Source organism: Theropithecus gelada, chromosome 8 (assembly GCF_003255815.1).
Source record: "Theropithecus gelada isolate Dixy chromosome 8, Tgel_1.0, whole genome shotgun sequence".
Classification (NCBI taxonomy): domain Eukaryota; kingdom Metazoa; phylum Chordata; class Mammalia; order Primates; family Cercopithecidae; genus Theropithecus; species Theropithecus gelada.
Genome location: NC_037676.1, coordinates 130,380,345 through 130,387,495, shown reverse-complemented (window position 1 = coordinate 130,387,495; position 7,151 = coordinate 130,380,345). Strand labels below are relative to the sequence as shown.

The 7,151-nt window shown below is 44.6% G+C and overlaps 1 pseudogene across 1 annotated transcript; it reads right to left on the bottom strand.

Annotated features, from left to right (window-relative positions):
• Positions 1 to 727: 727 nt before the first annotated feature.
• Positions 728 to 3,700, bottom strand: LOC112629988 (annotated as a pseudogene). The gene is made up of 2 exons (XR_003120788.1): positions 3,695 to 3,700; positions 728 to 1,099 (listed from the first exon to the last, which is right to left on the bottom strand). The product of XR_003120788.1 is annotated as a reactive oxygen species modulator 1 pseudogene (transcript).
• Positions 3,701 to 7,151: the final 3,451 nt, after the last annotated feature.

Genomic DNA, 7,151 nt, shown 5'->3' with positions numbered 1-7,151 from the left:
CCAAACGTATTTGAAAGTAAAACCTCCCGTCAGGCCCTCCTTGGAGGTAACGAATTCCATCAATATAGAAAACTGCTGGCCCGGGGAAAGACTTTTTTCTTTATCTGAAAAATATCTCCCTACTACTCCATAAGCATCCAGGTCCCTGTCCCATAGACGGAGTGAGGTGGAGGGAAGGCCCACGCATAGAACTGAATTCAACATAATTGGTTTTCTCTGCAATCTTTTGAAATAAAATCCGAGGATTTTGTTATATGCATTTTAAAAGCATTATTCTGAAAAGGTGTCCATAGCTTCTGTAGTCTGCCGAAAGGGTTTATGGTACAAAAAAATGTTCCAAGCATTTCTGATCCTAGTGGTTGAGGCCCTAGCGAACTCACAAGTTTCTTACTCTTCATGAAATCACTCTCTAACGGTTTCTAATAGGCTTATAGATAGGATCCTGTTGTTTTCCCCTTTCAGCTTCCCTGTGGAAATCCTCCTGGTTTGTCTGCAAATGTGTGTAACAGAGAAAGAGAGAGGGAGAAACAAAGAAAGAACGATTTTCTTCTAATCTCGACATACTTTTCCAATTATGACCTCCCCACCCTGCTCTGCATAACTGTGTGTTTAATCATCTGTACACCCTCATGGTCTGCAAAGTCCAGAAGGGCAGCGGCAATGTTGAATCTTTGCGTCCCAGTTATAGACCGAACATGTGTGTCCTCCCAAAATTCATATGCTGAACTTCTTTTTTTTTTTTTTTTTTTTACTCAAAGACTTTCTTTTATTAGTACGTGGGCTGGGATGGATGGGAAGGGATAGATGTAGTGGGCAACCATGGTTAGCATCGGATGCCCATCCCAATGGCCATGAATGTGCCAAACGTGCCGCCACTCTGCATCATGGTTTTCCCAATGCCGCCCATCAGCTCTCGACCCCGCATTCCGATCCTGAGACAGGAAAAGGTGCCGAAGAGCGCCCCGGCCGCCATGCCCACGGCGCAACCCATCACGAAGCCCATCTTGACGCGGTTGAAGCAGCTTGGCTGGGACTGTCCGTAGGGACCCACGGCCACCGGCATCTCACCTAGCTCGCGGCCTCGGTCGCTCAGCCTATGCTGAACTTCTAACCTCCAGGGTAATGGTATTGGGAGGTGGGGCCTTTGGGGGGTGATGGTCACGACAGTGGAGTCCTCCTCATGATTGGGATTGGTACCATTATTGGGGGATGATGGTCATAACAGTGGACCCCTCATGATTGAGATTAGTACCATTATAAAAGCGACCTCAGAGAGCTCTCCTGCCCTTTCCTTCACATGAGGACACTGCAAAAAAGCAATTATTTATGAACGAGGAAATGGTCCTTCACCAAACACAGAATCTGTCAGTACCTTGATCTTGGACTTCCAAGCCTCCAGAACTGAGAGAAGTTGACTTAGTCTTACAGTGTTCTGTTGTAGCAGCCAAAATGGACTAAGACAGTAGGTCTCTGATCAGATCAGTTTTGACTGAGTGCTTGAAGAGGAGGGGTCTTACCGCGTATAGCTTCTCTCGTTTCCAAGGGTAAATTTCCCTTCCTCCAGCAAACCTGAAGCTATTTTCCCTTGACGATATGTTTAGAGTTCTTGGTCTTTTCTTCTTATTTGGGCCACATGGAGGACAAGCTGGCACAGCACCTGCCTCCTGGGGTCAGGGCCTGGCAGTGCCTTCTCACCCACGCGGACTTTTTCCTTCTCTCCTCCTCTGAACTCACCGCAGAATGAAGACTACATTCTTTCCACACAACTAGCAAAATAGCCTCTTGCATGTGGGTTTATCTGGTAATCATGGCAATAAATGAAAGAACAAGCTTTTCTTGAACAGTGAGTCTATACCAGGCTGAGTACTGGACTTTTCACAGTTAATACTTATGGAACACTCCATCCCCAAACTGCAGAGGACACATTCTTTTCAGGTGCCTGTGCAACATTTGTCACAGGACACTGAGCCATAAAATAACCTCAATAATTTTCAAAGGACTGGAGTCATGCACAGCATCCTCTCTGCAGACAATGGAAAGAAACTAGAAGTTGACAATAGTAAGTGGGTAGACAATCCCCGAATACCTGCAAATGGGGAACCTCGCTCAGTGCTTGGCACAAAGTAGCCTTTCAATAATATTAGCTCCATCCCCTAACCCCTGCACCAACATCTTTCTCCACCTTGGGTAAGACCAACTCCTCTGGTGCTGCTGAAGGTGAAGGTAAACCAGCAAGGACATTGCTGAAGCCCTGAGTGTGTCTCTCACTGGCAGTCTGCACCGGGAGCTGGGACCGTGAATTAACGTTGGCCCCTGGCTGAGACCATGCGCTTTCACCAGATCCACACTTAGACAGGAAGATTTCCACCATTCTGCCAAACAGGGCACTTACCTTGCTGAGGGGGCTGCTTGATTTAGTAATGGATCTTGTTCGGCTTACTCAGAATATTCTCGGGCAAATAAAATCAAACTTGTTTTGTTTTGTTTGCAGAATTTAACTGTTATGTCTTGAGGGAAAAAACCAAGTAGCTGCTGGGCACGGTGGCTTACACCCGTAATCCCAGTACTTTAGGAGGCCGAGGTGGGCAGATCACTTGAGGTCAGGAGTTCGAGACCACCCTGGACAACATGGTGAAACTCTGTCTCTACTAAAAATACAAAAATTAGCCGGGCGTGGTGGCACGTGTCTGTCATCCCAGTTACTCGGGAGGTTGAGGCAGGAGAATGCTTGAACCTGGGAGGCAGAAGGCGGAGGTTGCAGTGAGCCAAGATCTCTCCACTGCTCTCTAGCCTGGGAGACAGAGCGAGGCTCCACCTCAAAAAAAAAAAAAAAAAATGAGTGCAGCAACACAGAAAACCAGCAAAAATCTTGGTGAGTCAATCATTCAAAGTAAATGGCAGGAGTGGCCCTGGCATTCTTTGGGTTGGAGAATGAGCTGGGTCCTTAGTTTTACTTAAGAGTTTGCTTGAGCTTTTCAAGGCCAATAATGAGAGTGATCCATGTTTTTGGTTCATTAACTAAACGGGCAGTTGTGGTGTTAATAATCTGCCACCCATAAGAGCCAGGTGGAGGGACACATTATCGCCAGACGCTAGAAATGTGTAAACAACTACAGTTTACAGAGACAAAGCTGGTTGCAGCATCATTTTCCTACAAACTAGGATAATGTCACCTAGACACAAATGAGTGGAAAATTAAGAACTGAATTAAAACACATCTAAAAAGACTGATACATGACAAAACATCCTTGGAAATCAGTTCATGGAGGCTTTCACTGGGATTCCATCGAGGGAAGGGAGTTTAAAAAGGTACGGTTACAGCCCAGTTTTGTCACATCTGAGCTGTGGAACCATGGGCAAGAGGTTTCACCTCAGTTTCCTCATCTGTGAAAAGAGGGTGGCAGTGAAACCCCTACCTCAGAGGGCTGTTGAAGACTGAGATAATGCACAAAGATGCTCCACAAGTGCCAATCACAATAGTAAACTACTGAGCAGTGACCGTGCAATCTAAGCAAAGACGCTGCATTATGGCATTTCTGAGAAGTAGATAGGAAACTTAAAGCTCAGGAAAGCTAAGACATTTGTCCAAGGACACAGCTGTAAGTCATAGAGATGGAATTCACACTCAGTCTAACTCTAGAACCTCAAGGAACTTCCAGTCCAATAGGAGTAATCAACAGAAACCACTCCCAACAATTCCAGGGCAGCCAGCCTTGCAGCCCCAGGGACAATATGCTGGAGCCAAATGCAGCCAGGGTCCACCCTGTAGAAATAAGGAGTTAAGCTATCCCATTTGAGCTGGGTCTTGAAGGATGTTTTGGTTTTCACCAGAAAGAGAAGGAGGTCAGAATGGCCTTATCGGAAAACCCATACTGAACAAAGTAAGATGGTATGGATTAAAAGAAATTCTGTTTACGTAAAGCTGACAAGACAGCTGTTGTGGTGTGAGCTTTGGGTTTGTTGGAGCCTCCTATGAACTATTTCTGTGTCTTTACAAACATTCTGGTTAGTATAGCGCTATGGGTATAAGTACAGGCTCTGGTGTCTGATGGTCTAAGTTGACATAATCAGCTGTGTGACTTTGGGGAAGAGACTTAACCTCTCTGGTCCTGAAGTGGGTTTTCCTTTCACATGAGGATTAGCATAGCAGCACTCTGGGCAGCTGTACTAACTGTAGAGCTCCATGTGAACACTTAGCATCAAGCCTGCTAGGAAGCTGATGCTTATGTTTCTGTCCCACTAGATGTGGCCCTGGATCTCCCTGTGTCATCCTTTTGCCCACTGCCTAGACCCCTTCTGCCCATTGGCTGGAATACTCAAGGAACTACTAGTTCATGTCCTAAAAAAAGGAAATTCTCAAGAATCAAAGAGAAATGGGGCTTGGACTATTACTAGGGATGAGTTACTGCTGAAAACAACTTATCGACTCACAGCCAGATTTAGGGATCTGACTTCATCCCTTTTGCAAAATACATTTTGGCTAAATAACTGTGACATGATGTCATTTGAATTCTAACCATTTGACAGCTGACAAGGAAAGCACTTTCTGTCTGGACCACAAGGATGTCTGTACTAATCTTTGTGTTTTATTGTATGAAACGGAATGGCAGATTGGAGACGTTCATACAAAGGTACCTTTGCTTTAACGTCCCCTCTTACACGTCACAAACTCTAATCTTGGGGATCTTGTATTTTGCCTGGGCTTAGCTAGGTGCTTATGTTAACCAGTCTTTAAATCAAAGATGCTAAGACATATATTTTTTCAAATTTCAACATCTCCAAAATAGGTATGTGTCCTACCACCAGTGGCATACAGTAACGCAGTAGTTTAATTGGAAGCATTTGTTTCTTTCTCAGTGCACATGAATTAAGTGTGAGTCATACAAATGAAGGCATCTTAAATTTGAGAAAATATCGTTTGTGTGGAGAAGCATGCTAGATTTTGGACAAAGCTTGCTTTTGCTAAAAACAACAACCACATCAATATATGTTATCACTCTTAACTTATAGATGAGAAATCTGATAACCAGAGTGTTAAGAAAAGGTTTTGCTCATGATTACCTAGTACGTAGGAGGAAGAGTTAGGGTGGGGTTCTCATTACTATTGCAGATTACATATTTACTGCAAAACAGTGTTGTAAAACAATAATTGTTTTATGTTGCATGATTTTTTTTTTTGGTCAAGAATTTGGGATGGGCTTGGCTGGGTGGTTCTCACTTGGAGTTTCCCATGCCCTTGTGGTCAGATGTCAGCTGGGTCATGGACTTTTGAAAGTGCACAGGGCCTACATGTGCATCCAAGATGGCGGCTCTCAGGGTTTTTGGCTGATGCCGGGAGCTCAGCTGAGGCTACAGACAAGAGCATCCACCAGGGACTTCTTTGGCTTGACAGTCTCTGTGCTTTCCCTGGAATAAGTATGCTCAGAAAACCAGGCAGGAGCTGCATAAAGCAGTCACAAGCCTGCACAGACTCAAGGAAAAGTCATATATCCCGTCTTTCATTGGAAAGAATATCAAGGAACAAGACCATTTTGTTTTTAAACAAATGGGAACAGATGGGAACCTCATTCTGACTGGTACCAAGACCCCATATTTGGAATGACTTGTCTGGTGCCTAGGAACAAAGCAAGAAAAACAGAGTGTGAACTAATTATGATGAAGAGGATTTTTAAACAAATGCAAGAAGGTTCATCAGGTCACATGTAGCTTCATTTTCAATGTATTCACTTTGGAACCTCAAACACTGGTCCAGCATTGCTCCCATTGTTCAGAACATATCTAGAGCTTTCTGGGAAGTGATTTCAGGGCCAATTTAGCAGGTTCACAAGAAACATCAGGCTTAGAATTGTGTCAGCTATACCTTATTTCTAACCTAAAATGGCTTTTTGTAGTGTAGCAAATATTTAGTGATCACCTGCTACAGAATGTTCTGGTTTCTGTGGATTCCTTGATGAACAAAACAATACCTCATTCTTCACTCGGCTTACATTTTGCTGGAGGATGCAAAAAATAACCAAATTTGTAATAACATCCACAAGTCATCAGTACTACAGATAATGATAGGCAATGAGGGGCGGGGGAAACTCTTTTAAAGGGAGTGGTCAGAAAAGGCCTCTCTGAGAGTTGACATCTGAGCAGAGAGCCAGGCAGATGTGCAAGGAAGAGAGAGTGTTCCAGAAAAGGAAAATGGTATGTCCAAAAGCCCTGAAGCCACACTGGTCTCAGATATGTCTGGCCCACAGCAAGGAGGACAGTGTGGAAAGTAGGATAAATAAGGGGGGAAAGTGGCAGAGGAAGGGTGCACCTGGGGTTCACTGAGGACACAGAAGGCACTTAGGATTTTAATCTGAGATGAGAGCCATGGGAAGATTTTGAGTGGTTTAGTCCCATGCTTTGGTTCACATTTTTAAAGGATTCCCTGGCCGCCAATGGGGGGATGAAGGATAGAGTAGAAACAGGAAGATAGATTAGGAGTCTCCTACAGTAAATCAGGCTAAAGGTGGTGACAACTTTGTTTGAACTGTCCTTGGTGGTGAAGGTAAGTAGGGAGTAAAAAGAGCAGATATTTTGAAGGAAGGTTCCATGGGATTTGCTAATGGACACACCTACCAGTTGATCCTTTAAACCCATGAACAAGGTATATTTCAATATATTGCTTAGTGGCTGCCCAAATTAGAGTGGGACCTCGACAGAGGTGGCAACTTGGGTGGTAGAAAATGAGAGACCCAGGCTACACCGGTTCCCCTCAAACACTAGCTGAGGATCTTGACCCTCACTGCACAGAAGGGGCAGAAGCTCAGGCAATAGCCCTTCCTTCTCACTCTCACTCTCTGGCAAGAAAGGTATGAGGAGAGTCAAAGAACAAACCACTAGTTGGAAAGACCCTCTCAAAAAAGGAGTTCACAGATAAGTCTAGAGCCTTCAAAGGGGGCTGCCAGGAGACACGCGAGCCCATTTGCATGGGCAAGTTTGGGTATTTCGGCCATTCAGTTGTTGACACGACTTGGTGGTCACAGCTCTTCCTTTGCAAGCCAGCGTTCTCTAAGGAGCCTTTTTTTGTCAAAAAGAAACCACCATTGTGTCTGCTTTGAGACAGATTTTAGGGGGAGTTTCATGCTCCATGAGCCTCAGTAGTAAAAGGGTCAAGGTGC